A 15329-nucleotide genomic window follows, 5' to 3' on the forward strand; every position below is an offset into this window, starting at 1 on the left:
ACGTGAACCTGCTCCGGTGTCCGGATTTGACTAAATTTTAATTGACAAATTTACCCTCATAGGATTCCGTTGCTCGATTCGTCCTACGTTTCGCATGTGAACCCTTGAGAGGGTATTATGGTCATTTTATTGTTTAGTAACGGATGTTGGGGGGAGTGTTAGCGCATCCGACACTAACGGCGATTAGTTTATGATCTTATTCGCGTCATCCGGATAATAATTAAACCTTGATTAAGACGTTAAAGTCTACCATCCACCAAATGATTACGGCAATTATTTTTTTTTCCTTTATATCCCACCAATCATAACAGTAATTTTCTCCAAATTTTTGCACTGTAATCTTCGTCGCAATCTGTTAAGATGTTGCGTGTCAGGAAACGTTCACGGGGCGTTTGTCAAGGTGCTTTCCCCCACTGTTCAATGATGTTGCGACTTGGTTATTTTTATTGGTTATTGTTATGTTGTTTTAGCTAATAATTATCTCCTATTATTTAGCGTATTTAAGTGGCTCCTATCTATCTGTTGCAACACAAAACGTGCAAGGAGACGCCACCCTTGACCTCCCTTTCGGCAACCCAAACAGGTAGCGTTCAAACTTTCAAAGAGCTGGCGGTGTGGTAGTAAGTGATGCGGTTTCCAGAACTTTTCATTCATTTTTTAATAATCTCTATCAAATAATTTTACGAAACATCAAATGATACCAACCATTGAACAAACATTTTGTGCCTACGGGACCATCCAATCAATGGCTCTCATTTCATTTTTTATTTATGCGAAGAGTGATCATGGAGAATATATGCCCTGCTGTCAGAGTTGGAGTGAGATGGAGGTCACGGGCTGGTGGGGTTTTATTTGTTATTTTTTATTATTATTTTTTTTTTTGTTGTTGTTGTTTAAATCTATTCGTCGCACTGACCCCGCTTCTCAGTTTCGTGACTAAGAAGCCTTTTAGCCTAAAGGTTCAAGAATAGGACGACATATTCAAAATAATAAGCAAAATTTACGTACCCTTCTGCGTGATAATATTAAAAAATAAAATAAAACTTCTATACTCTTCTGCATGGTTATATAATAAAGGTAGGTCAATAATTTATATTTTTTTTTCGCACATATTATTATGAATAGCAGGGTAATATCATCAACCGCCCCAAAGATTCCAATCAGCCAACCCTTCAAACAAAAGCCGCCATGTCTCGTATCATTCTTCATTGTTCTCCTCCTGAATGAAAACAAAATCCTACAACGTAACTTAATAGATCGATGGCTTTCTTGCAGAATTAAAATTAAAGAGAAGCTTAAAAAAGAATGAGAGATGAGTTGTTTAGAAAGCGCTGCATGTATAAAATTAATTGCCCGGCAATGCAAGTTATATGTATAGCGGAGGAAGACCAGCGGAGAAATTTTCTTTTTTAATTATTGTTTCTACTTTTAAAATGATTGGGTGTACCAGCTTCGTTGGACCCACCAGTGGGCTGCTCTCACGTGTCCCACCGGCGCCGTCCTATTGACGCGCCTTTGATACTTTCCAAGTGCTACGCCAGGTCGAACGCGTGGACCCGGCCTCCAGATCGAACCCGATGGCGCTCTGCTCCACCAGGGTAGTTGACCTACCACGAGAGGGGGATAAGACCTATCCGGGATAGAACATAAAAAATGAGGATAAGATGGTGTTTGATCCATAATCGAAATCAGAATGAAAATGAGAATCGAAATGATTTAGAATCGGAATCGAAATGATCAAATTTTCTGACGTGTTTGATTCGTTACCGGATTTAAAATCAGAATCGGCATTAAAATGAAAAATTGAATTCATAGAAGAGAGTAGGAATTGAGTTCTATATAAATTGATCCATTCTCATTCTACCCCAGAATCAAAATTGGAATGGAACTCCTCCCAACCAAATATTTGGAATGAGAGTCACCCATTCTGATTCCAATTTCAGACCTCTATTTCTCCGAATCAAACATCTCCCAAATTCTAATAGGCTTCGAACCCTGACAGCTGTCTCCATGCAAGAGAGACAATAAGGTGACGATGAGAACACGGTGGTAGCCAACCTGCTCGGAGAGAGGAGAAGGCTTGGAGAGAATATAAGGTAGAGATGTGAGCTGTACCAAGTGTGTTAAAGGGGAGGGGGATTCCTACTATTCATGTTGTTGTTTCTTCTTCTCTACCCACTACCTGTGGGTCCGAGCGAACATTGAAATGAAGAATAGACCATGTTCCAGGATTGGATAGGGTTCCAATGGATTGGGTTATGGATAGAGTTTTTGGACTGCATGTGTTAGGTCCATTGATTGGGTTGTAATTGAATACGGATTGAGGATTCGAGTCAAATTGGACTAGCACTATTGTTGTGCATTTAATTGATCAGAAGAAAACAATGGATATATAGGTGTGAGATCGTGAGATCTCTTTAAATATATTTTTAATACTAAATATGTTAGTTCCAACGCATTCTTACTTTTAGAGCTTGTTTGATTATTCCAACATGGTTAAGCTGAAAATTCTATAGAATTTATAGATTGGGCTATTCATTTAAGCATGATTCTATATTAAGTAAACTCCCTCTAATCCAAATCCTCATAAATCTTTTTTTCTTCCTGTAGTCCAAAGACTGAGATCTAAGTAAGATCTGAATAGATTTTTAAAATATAAAAATTAGATAGGCCAACAAGCAAGATTTCTATAAGATATTTAGCTTAATTCCATAGAAATATCCAAACAGACCTTTGCTTACTGTACTAACCTAATCTCTCTCAAATAAAGAGAGAACTCTTCTCTAAGCAAAAGTAAGGGAGGCAATGAGGTGCGGAGGAACAAGCTGGTGGCCAACCTACTTGAGAGTGGAAAAGGCTTGGAGATAACATAAGATGAAGGTGTGAGCTGTACCAAGTGTGTTATATGGAAGGGGGGAATTCCTGTACTTCATGTTATTGTTTCTTCTTCTCTACCCACTACCTATGGGAGCAAATATTGAAAAGAAGATGGACCATGTTTTGGGACCGGATAGGGTGAAAGTGAATTGGCCTATGGATGGAGTTTTTGGACTGCGTGTGCAAGGTCCATTGATTAAGTTGTAATTGAATATGGAGCGAGGAGTCGAATTGGACCAGTACTATTGTTGTGCATCTAATTGATCAAAAGAAAACAATGGATGTTTGTGATCATGAAATCTCATCAAATATATTTTAAGTACTAAATATGTTAGTTCATGTGCATTCTTATTTTTAGAGCTTGTTGATTAAGCTGAAAATCCTATAGAATTCATAGATTAAGTCATCCATTTAAGCATAATCCTATATTAAGTAAACTCCATCCAATCCAGATCCTCATAGATCTTTTTTTCTTCGACTAGGATCTAGACTGGATTTGAGTAGATTTTTAGAAAATAAAAGCTAGATAGGCCAACAAGCTAAATTTCTATAAGATTTTTAGTCCAATCCTATAAGAATATCTAAACAGGCCTTTACTTAGTGTGCTAACCTAATCTCTCTTAAATAAAGAGAGAACTCTCCTCTAAGCAAAAGTGAGTATATTTATGAAAAAAAAGGATATGTATATTTAAATACATTAATGCCCCTAAAATTTTAGATCATGTGCATGGACATTTAGTAGCAGAAGCAATGAACGGCTTAGCTAGTTGGAAGTGGAAGTTTGTTTTATAACGTGATATATTTTAAGTCACACGGCATGAGTCGTGACTGGTTGATCTGTCATGCCAGATTGAATGGAACATATTGGATAGGAGACTCCAAATTAGGACCTTAATCTTAATTTATGCATCAAAAGTCCTTGCTTGAGCCAAATCAGCTATAAATTATATAAAACCACCTGAAACTCTGCAGGGATGTGCCGTTCATAAGGGAAGCAATAAGAACATGGAGGATAGGTAGGAGCAAGGGTGGAAAGATGTTCCATATAATTTAGTGGGGCAAACAACTACCAAACCATCAGGTGTAATTGGAGTAAACAAGGGTTATTCCCATAAATTAAGGACCATCAATTGTCTTGTGTATCACTGATTGTTTCAACCAAGAATCTCTATCATATGGAAACACATGCCAATCGACTAAACAAAGTCAATTGGCCCATTCTCAATAACTTTACATTGAGCAAATGATTGTTGTTGTGATACAAAATACCAAATTAATAGAAGCTGCTCTGAACTATTAATACATGAGCATCATATCGTCATAAAATGGAGCTTCTCCATGTGCATTGGCACGTACCTTTCGCTAGCATGGAAAAAAAAAAAAAAAGGCCTTTTGTTGGTTTTGGGCTGGCCGGTCATGGCCCACTTGCCCAACTTGCATTTTAATTGGCTTGGGCTATATTTTATAGACTGGGCGGAGCTCGAGTGATACATTTTGGCCCAACATAGAATGGGGCTGCTTTTGACTTCACAATTTAAGAGCCCTATAGCCCGGCCCACCGCAGCCCGGCAAGATACGCATGTCGTGTGCACCAATCTACAGGCTCGGAATAGCATGATCACAGTACAATGTATAAGCATATGCAATCTACAGGAACCTTGAACGATTAAACGATCATCATAATTTCCTATGCAGACGTTAATTTTGCCACCTTCAATCTCTTCGCACATTTCTGCTCATTATCAACCATTTCATAGGCTAACAAGCCATTACAAGCACCATATGTTTCTCACATATTAGCACTCCATGTCCAACTCTATGTCAAGTGCTCAAAGGACTGTCTTCCAGTCTTTTGGTAGTTTTTTGGCATTGCATTATTCCACAAGAACAAGCTCCCAAATACGTATACCTCGCTGGCCACCTTAGCGAGCCTTAGTCTGGGCTATCACTTTTTGTCCAAGTCCAGCAAGCGAACAAGGTGGGCCATAACTCATTTACAGGTTCATAAAACTTTAGGCAAAACTAGATCTCTGAAAGGCTGTGACTCATTTAAGTACCCACTGGCAAGGAAACCTCTAAGAAGGAGAAGTTAGTTCGCGTACGGTGACTGGGTCCAGCATCCGAGTCTTGTGAGCCCAGGACAATGTGGAAAAAGCTTGGCTGGTTCCAGCCATTAGCACCCAAATAAGGTCAAGCACAAGGAATCTTTGAACTCTGACTCATGTACAAAGAATTGGGTCCCAAACCATGATAGAGCCCTGCCCTCTTGGGCAGGCAGGATTGGATCAGGCGATTCTAGACCCTATCCAGGTATCCCCACCCTAACACATATCATATCCGACAAAACATAGCTCGGTCAACCATGTTAACAAACTTCGGACCCAGACAACGCCATGACCCAGTCTAACTTGGACCTATTGACCCATTCTAACAACTTTTAACCCAAGTTCTAGACTCCAAACCACTTCAAACGGTGACCATTTCCTGCAAGACCCAACTTGACTAATTTTTCTGCACCCTTCCTCGGGCAAGGGCACTTAGTGCGGTTTTGCGCGGAAAGACCGGAAGTTAAAGGACCACCATCAAGATTCTAATGGTTGCATTAAGAACTAGAGATGTAAACGAGTTGAGCATGAGCAAGCCGAGCTTAGCTAATTTTGTGGCCAAGAAGAACTCAATCCGGATCATTTAGTTTTGAGCTGGACGATGTCAAAACACACAGGGAAAATGATCCTGTAGCAGGTCTAGGCTTGTGTCCTTGATTTTGGATCTATTAGGTCAAAATTCAAACAGGCTCCCTTATTTTAGGTCCTTGTACTTTCTGATGCAATTAATTTATAGGATGGATATCCCAAATCAAATTGATCATTGCTAATTTGTGTTGCGTGTTGAAAGAAACTCATGCTTGGATATTTTGTATTTATGCACAAGCATATCTTAACTAAATTTAGACGTCAATCACTAAAAGTGGGTTGGGTTTCAGAAAAATTGACCAAGTAATCTTGGTTTCACACCTGCGTTCACATTTAACCTTTTGTTTATCTACACCATTATAGGTTAATTATCTCTCAATCGATTTTTTCAATTTTAAAGAAAAAATTGTAGATAGACGAGATTCGGTTCTACAAATTCATACATGTTAAACGTGAATTGGGCCTAGGCTAGTTTCGATGGTTATACCCTTTCGTATGATAATTTAAAATATAGATTCAAGTCTTCATCAACTTTACCTCTCTATAAAAAACTTGAGTTTCAATAATCAAAGTATGGACAGGTCTCCCTCCTTTTTTAAAGTAAAAAATATTATGACATTGACAATGGAAGGATCTTAGGACCTCTAATAAGATGTGGTCTTTTTTTTTCAGGTATGAAAAGTATGTACAAATGCGGAAAGTGATCATTCACGACGCAAATGATGTGAATCGATGGTCAACAGACCATATCATACTCACCAATAACAGCATAACATGCTACCCTTGTATGATTGGAGATGACTAGAACGCTTCCATTTACACCTACCTCACCAAAACAAGAGAAAAGCAAAGACAAAATGAGTACTCCTTTTGGAGAGCAAAGAAGATGGGATAAGATACCTCCTTTGAAAATATAGGAGGAAATCCAACGCCTACCTCATCATTCTCACCAAACTATTGCTGCGGAAGGGAGTTTCCATTCTTCTAGATCATTGGATAGACTGAACATGCCATGTGTCCCTTTGTTTCTCATTCCGGCGAGCTTGAATTTGACCATTCCATTGGAAATTCCTCATCGATGTGACTTGGTGTATTTAACTCGTGCTAATTAATTAGATACCTTCCCCGTAGAAGACAAAGGTCCAGAATGTGTGAAAGAAAAAAAAAAAAAAGAAAGTATATATATATATATATAGTCATCAATGAAACTTGCGTGTGATCCCAAATTCCTCTGGCCGCAAAGAATCCTGGATCCACGATAAAAAAGAGAGGCTGAAACGGGTGTGGATTGGCATCCAAATCTATAACCCAAAGGGAAGGGTGGGGCTCCCGGCCCTTTTTCACTTTCATGCGAGTGACGTGGAGGCTTCTACGACCACAAGCTCTCTCTTAAATGCGAAAAGCTAGAGGTGGAAGTCGACACCCTCCTTTCTCGGCTCTGGCTCAGTAGCCAAGCCTTTTTTTTTCCCCGATTCTCGGTCCAACATATCAGCTTGTCTCTACGCTGCGTCTGCGCGACACGGATACTTCGTGTACCTCCAACGGCATGTCGGTAACGTCAACTTCTTGACTCCTACGGCTTTACCATCCACTGTAACAGTTATTTGACCAGTCCAAATATGGCCTTGAGAAACCATTGAACTGACCCTAAATATTTCGACCCAGGAGCTTTCGACGAAGAGTACTCAGATTGTATATGATTCGCCTTTTTTTTCTCGTTGTCAACCGTTAGATCGCACAATAATTACTTTAAGATCAAACCTCCGTGCAAAAGATACGACCCCAACCCTGGGGAGCCTCCGTGAACAATTACATCATTGATGTGGGGCATGGAATTTATGGTCCCTTGGAAGGGAGGCGAGCTATGTGGATTGTAGTTTAACAAAGGATGTACAGTGAAAATGGTTTGAGGTGAACTTCTTATTGCACCGCGTGCGATGATTGACGCATATAGAGCCATCATTTTTTTTTTTTTTTTTTAATTCCGCCCCACTCTCTACCCTCTCCTTCCCTTTCTTCTCATGCATGATCTAATCACCGTGCGTAGTGCACAAAAAATTGCTCATGATAAAAACATCCTCTCAATGTACCATCACCGGAAACTTGCCCACAGCTTGCCAAATCCACAGACCAAGAAAGGACCAAAGAGAACGAATGCTGATAACGATCACTATAGTTCAGCCAATTATTGCGTGCAACTTTTTTTATTCTTGACGTCCAGATCCATGGAACAGTTATGCTAAAATTCATACTCTTGTCCGCCCAAGGACAGTGGTGGGCGCATGATGGCATGAGCTAAAACCAATAATAAAAATGTAAGAAGTTTCAGGAACTTCAGATAATAGCTCAGCTAAACGTACAAGCTCTACAGGTAATCCTTGACCAGTTGCTAGCTAGGAGAGCCAACAGCATCTCCAGTATGCTTTGCCCCTCTTTTGCGCCTTGAGAGATTGCCCTAGTGTCACCATTGCTTTAATTTTTGGGGACCACCTCTTTTTGTGCACTTTATACTGTTCATATGCACACACTCCCTGTGCCGCTCTGCCTCCAATAACTAAACTATCACCATCATGATTTATCCTGAATAAAAGTTGGGACTAGGCTACACACCTTCGCCTTCTTTTTTGCAAATAAGTACATGAAATTTTTATATGTGCAATCCCACTTGTCATTAGGTGCATGCCAAGCAATGAAGCTCGGCCCACCATTTTAGGCATTTAGATTGGTTGCCTGTTCTATATATCTCCATTATTGATGCAGTGGAAGATGAGCCTGATAATACGACATGATCAAATTTGTTCGGCTCATAGCTAATATAGCAATTGAAATATATTCTATAACTTCTTGATATAATCAAATCAATTCAATCGATTTAAAAATCTAAACGAGTAGAATATAAATAACCAACTTCTGAGATGACTCATTAATCCGATGTGTCCATTTAAATTTTACAGTTCAGTTAGACAACTATTTAACTCAGTAGTCGACTCAAATTAGCTTGAGTTTTTTTTTTTTTCGTCTTTAATGATAGCCCTATCATTTCATATGTAAATACACTTATCCACTATGTCCGGTGTTAAAGCGTATAATAATGATCATGGATGGTTACTCCATGTTCTTAAATAATTATATCATATTCAAAAATGCTTATAGCACAATCCTAGATGGTTACGTTACATCACTCAACAGTTATTATATGATTCCATTCCATTATAACATAATTGCACAATTCTTAGAAGATTCTGAATCCTATGGCTATGTATAGATCTAAAACCCTTATACGAAAGGATGATGATAAGAAGACTACCTTCTTCTTTTAACCATGTACATAGATTTTTTCTCTTTTATAGATCTAAAACCCTTACACGAAAGGAGGATGATAAGAAAACTACCTTCCTCTTTTAATTATGTACATAGATTTTTTCTCTTTTTTCACATCATAAATTTTTTTTTTCTAAATTAAGCATCAGAAGATCTTTTCTAATAAAATTTTTTGACGTGCATAGTGCTATTTTGCATATTAACAAAGGCAATCCACGTCAACAATCCAAAAGATCGGCACCAACGGATATTTAGATGGATTTTTTGGGCTTATCCATTTAAGGAGCCTAGCGAGCTGCAGGCATCATCTTCACCCGTATGGCTTGTCATGTGCTCTTTATCCCAGGCCATGTGATCTCCCATCTAACCCACCAACAGTCACCTATGGACCCTTTTTGGCAACCATAGGGCGCCCCTAAGAACCACAACCTCTGAAGCCAAAAGAAAGCATTTAAACATCGTTGGGACCATGTGGTTGAGGGACAGGTGCAGGCACGCCATCTGTGTGGCATTGTTCACACAGGTGGTATGTGGTCACATACGAAAAGTGTAAAAATTTGCTCAAGGTTTGGATATAAAAGTCCCCTCACATGTCAAGACGAAAGCACCCTTGCTTCTTCCTTAAATTTTGAAAAGTAGATGCCATGACATTTTTTTTTTGCCAAGGTATGTACATTTCTCATAAATTTTATCAAAGACATGCAATTTAATTTACATGCTGAAAAATTGCATCAAATCTTGCTGGATGAATAAGTTCTCTTTTCATTATTCTTTACCTCACAAAATAGAATGAATTATTCATCATCTCTTTCGGTTTTGATCCCCACTGAACCAACCGTAATTTGAATGCAGATGTCATCGAATTCTTCTCCAAGATACAACCAAGCCCATTGGCCAAGTATCTAGAATAAAAAATATATACATGGCTTTAGATTAGTGATTCTTATTTCAAGTGCTTGTTGTGTTCGTCTCTAAGTCAAACATTGCATGACTGATAGACTCGTTTAGATTGTGCATACTGAGGCATATCTTTTTTTCAGTATAAAATCACTCTAGTGTAAATACATTACAAAAAATCAGAAAACAAAATATTCTACGGGGTGCGCAGACATGTTTGATCTTGTCATCAAATCCAGTTATCAATATGCCCAACTACCCATTTCATTATTTCTAATTAATTCAAAGGAAAGTTAGAAGGACTTGGGTTGGCAAGGTGGGCACCATCACCCAAGCGTCATCCACATGGGAGAGGCCCTTGCTTGGAACCCATGAGATGGCATTTCCTCTATTTCTCACTCAAAAAATAAAAAAAAAATGGTTTATAGTTATGAGAAAAATTAAGGCAATAAATGTTACAATTTGTGATATTTAATCTAGATAAAGAAATTAATATGCAATCTGGAAAATAATGATGCCCTAAACTAATGTATTTAATTATTAAGATTTCATTCTCGAGAACAACAGATGTTTCTGAAAAATGTGGCACTATGCAGCTATTCACTCCCTACTGAAATATCAAAATATATATGTAAGTAATTCGATCGTGGTAACAAGATAGGATTGCTACACAAGCCACTAATTACCATGGATTTTTATTTAGGGAGGAAGCTATTTAACTGTCTTTGGTCATAAAAAAAAAAAAAAAGAAAGAAATGAACATTGATTTATAAAAGCATCTCCGGTTTAATGGATCAAGTAGCCAGCACTGCAGTGGCACATTGCATGGAAATAATTAAGGCATGGTATTTTAAATATCTAACATCTTCAATGCCATATTGTGAGATATTTTATTTTTTAATTTTTTAAAATATATTCATATTCGATAGGTATGATCTTTCTGCTTTCAGAAAGAAAAAGAATTAAGACATGACAAAGCTAAAATGCGTGACAGTATACCATTCAAGATACCGTAAAATAGCTAGGATCGATAAATGCTCTTAAAATGAACAAGTAAATTTGCTCATGGTGATCATATGTTTCAAAGAAAATATTTTCTGCAGCATTCTTCGGAATCTATTTCATACTTAATTTCTTATTCAAGGTCATGATCATGTAGAACCAATTTCACCACCAATCAAGCCCCAGGGTATTACTAACCTAGGAATGCTCCCGGAAAGTTTGGTTCCACCTTTGAACTCTCTCACTGCAGGTTGATGTCCAAGTTGTTTACCAAATCCATTCTAAATCATCATCAATAAACTTTTGGAAACCCTTCTCAAAAAAAATAAACCTTTTAAAATAACCCGGAAATTAAGCCAACAGTCTACCCCTTAAGCATGTGGTTAGGATAATATACGGGGACAAGAAAGACCGAGAAAGAAAAACAAAAGATTGTATATAATATCGAGGAGAATGGATTTGGGTTTTCCTTGTATTATAATAGTCTTTGCACTACCCACAGACTTGTGTATAATGTCCACTAAAGTCTTTGCATTAGATAAGATAGATAATATCATAAATGTACGAATCATGATCTAACTTTGTTACATCATGATTGCTGGTAGCGAATCAATGCATACTCTTATCACATTGTCTCCAAACTAGACAACTAAACCTCTAGGATAAACTTCCCTGGACTACTATTAAATGGAAGGCTTGATGATTTGATCTATTTTCTATTGATTAGCGCGTAGTCATAGTTTCTTGGTCCAGAAACCGTGTTCTAGTGTTATGTGAGCATATCATTTATTTACAAAAAACAGAAAACAACATAAAAAGATGGGGTCGCCATCCCGATGGTTTGGTGGCTTCAATGTTTAGGCACTCGTTTATAGTATATTTGGGGGCCATCACAACGAAGGACGCTTCTTAATCTTAGAATATATATATATATATATATATATATATATTGATTGAAGATAAGGGAGACAAGGAAAGAGACACCCCATCTTAGAATAAAAAATTAGAAACTAATTTGCATAACATTGTTGATTCAAATTTTCTTTCAACATAGAGTCACATAATGTTGGAGACTGACAAGTAATAGGGTTTTTTTCTAATATTTTGTTATTAATTAATTTTTAGCTTGTGCAATGTGATAAGATGCATGGAGGGTCATGATTTTTTTTTTATTGGATAATTTATGAATTTTTTCATTAAATACAGCAATTTTTAAGCACATCTCATGTTTCTTGATTTAAGAGAATGTAATGCGAGTGGATCATGTACCTCAAGTGATTAGGTTTCTATTCGTGCGTCCTTTTTGAATAAATTTGGAGATCGATGGTACTTTCATTATTATTTGAAAAGAGATATAATTAATAATTTAGAAATGATCATGCATGATCCACATCTAATTCTCATCAAAGAACAACCTAGAGCTCACATAGTTTTAGAATTCAAGTTACATAATAACTTGGTTAGATCTAGGTTCATGTTCCTATTGGTATCCTTGTATATATGTGAATAATTATTGGTCAACTTAGCAAAATGAATCTAGAAAAGTCAACGCATAAACAAATCACTGATTTATGTAAAATAATTAGGTCATCATCACTCTCCTACTCTCCAATAGAATCTTTTTAATCTTCTATGGATCAAACTAGTTTCAAACCGCAAGCTTAGGAGTCAACACTTACCATCATTTTTAATCATTGAAATTATGTGAGACCTCGTACTCAATGAACTATTTTATTGGATATCACATGAAAAACCATGAGTAGGTTTATCTTTTCGATAATCACAAGGGACTCCAATATTTAATCCTTTCACAATGTGGATAGACTATTCATTGCCCCACCAAGAAAGAAAATGCAATTATGGTAGTAAATTATAAAGTAGCTAGCTGAAATACTGGATGTCATGAAATTAAAAATACCAACATAAATAACTCCTAATGTTCTTTTTTATTTCTTCATTCTTGCAAAATTCATGAAAGCATTGGCTAAAAAATTTGACCATCGGACTTGAATACTTTAGGGCCAAAAAAAAAAAAGGAGGTTAGATGGTTGATCTCTGAAACATTTACAACATTATCCGGGTATAATACCTTAATCTCCACAATTAGGATAATCAAGTCTAGATCCAGATCATTGACATTGAAGCCAATTATAAGCAGAATCCATCAATTTTAAATATCATTTGATTCATCCCAATCCACTGCAACTTAGTTCTACAATACGTAAGCAAATTAGATTTGTTTATGAGGATAAAATCGACAGCACAATCACAGTTCTTAGGCTGTTCGTTCCATACCCTCTGATTGACATGTTGGCCACGCACCAATGAGGGAGTTTGAGCCACTGCCCACTGGTGCAGTCGTTAATGCTTGCACGGGTGCTGGACCATCCTCAACTCTATAGTACACCCACTTTAGGTGTCTATGTTCAGAGAAACACTGAAATAACATGCAACTTGTGCAAAATTTTGAATACATCCGCGCTCTCTCGTAAGACAACTAGAAATTAGCTTATATTCTCAGTCAGTACCTAGTTTCTTCGAGGTTGTTATTAGGGGTGCGTAATATTTTATTAGTATTGCTGTTGTTACCATTTCATCAAAGAAATACAATAGCCCGATCACACTATCTTCCCATGAAATAAGATCATTTTAGAAAGACATATAAAGGGATTGTTTCTAGGGCCGAGCTCTATAGGAGTGATAATTTATTTTGTTTATTGGAGTTGATTCTAATAGAGCAAATTTTACTCGACGTAGGGTAGATTTGGGATAAATATGAGTAATGATAAAATTTACTCCGACTCTAATTCAGATATATATAATTTTTTATAATTTTTTTTAAAAATTAAAAAAATTTATATATATTTCAACAATTTTATTCGATCAAATCCGTCCAATCTATCTTATTTAACGCTATTCATTTTCTCGTGCCCGGGATTCTATCAACTCTGTACTGCCCTAAAATAAGTACTGGATAGGTGCAAGCGATGGCCTACGTGATCCGGGGGCAAGGAACGACTCGATGGTTTCCCGAGCGTAGGAGGATTTCTGTCGCTAGCTAACCGAACTATAACGGCGGATCTCGCGTAAACGGGCCGCGTGGGGTCCAAAACCGGCACGGGAAAGGATCCGAGCCAAGCCGGTGCGCCGCGCAGCGCCGAGCCGGATGACGGGCCTGGTGAAAGAGACCCGCCTGGATGCCGCCTCGGAACTCGTTCCCGCTGACCGAGAGCCAAAAAAGTAATGGTCACCATCATCAGACCAACCGACCCACCCCCGCGCGTAGCAAAAGCAACAAAACAGGCATGTGGGGAAAATGAGCAGGAAACCAACAATACTGGTGGTTCCAGCACTCTTTCTTACGCTTCACTCACGTTGCAACCGCCTACAAAACAAGTCTTCCTTGCCACTCCAATCCAGGAGGTACAAACTAGCAACCAGGTTATCTTGGATGGCCAACTAGCTTCTTATGATCTGCAAGGCTTGTTAGAGCTTGTCATCATCTGCAAGGCTTCTTACTAGTGCTTGTCATGATGAAATCCATTGATGTACCAACTTAACTCTTATCAATCATGTTTCAAACAAGCACCATAGATCTATTCATTAAAGTCCAATATATTACCCTTCCCTCTTTTAATACATGTTTTTGAGCATTACTCATTTTTTACCAATGTAAAAGATGGTACTATTAGATCGTATCATGCATTATTCACCATAATTGAAATGTGATCCGTGAAACTGGTTGGTAGTTGTGGTTGCAGGGTGAAGTTATTATCTGGTAAATACGATTTTGTTCCATGGCGGATCTTTCAGTTTGGACTGTTGAAAGAACATATTAGCTAGTCATTTTACTATCCATTTTCTCACCGGGGATGGTGACCGTAACCGGCTACTGGTATGTACAAACCGTGAAACAGTGGATAAGGAAACCGGGGGTGCGGGGGCAAACCGGCGGTAAGGAAACCGCATGCCCGTGATGCCGCCAGCGCCAGGGACGGAAAGCTGGCTGGTCTTACGTGAACCGTCGTAACCGCCAGCTCATCTCGTTCTGGCACACGTTCTCCTCCCTACCATCCTATATAATACTAGGCCGTCACACCATCGTCCCGCCACGTGTCGACTTCTGCGCCCTCGATATGCCCCCGGACTCCTCCTCCTTCCGCCACGTTTCCACTCATTTATTTGAGAACCCCTGGGCTGGGCGGTTTTTCCTATTCGTACGAACCGCCGGGCATTTCGCGGGGTTTACTTAATCCAACCCGCCCCCACCGCGTTTTTCAATTTATCGCGATTTAATCGCCCATCTCCCTGCGAGTCCTTCGTCCCTACCTTCGCTGACTGGAAAGCGACGAAAGTTCTCGGGACCGCCGTCCAGGTCAGCATTTAACTTTTCCGTTCCCCGTCCGTCCACCTAAACTACCAAAATACACTCGTCTATCAACGGTCCAGATTGATCCACTGAAGTAATAAACGAGTCAATTTTTAAAATAAATAGGAGTAAAAGGGTAATCTGGGGTGCGCGTTACGCCAGCGGAATGA

Source organism: Elaeis guineensis, chromosome 11 (genome assembly GCF_000442705.2).
Source record: "Elaeis guineensis isolate ETL-2024a chromosome 11, EG11, whole genome shotgun sequence".
Classification (NCBI taxonomy): Eukaryota; Viridiplantae; Streptophyta; class Magnoliopsida; order Arecales; family Arecaceae; genus Elaeis; species Elaeis guineensis.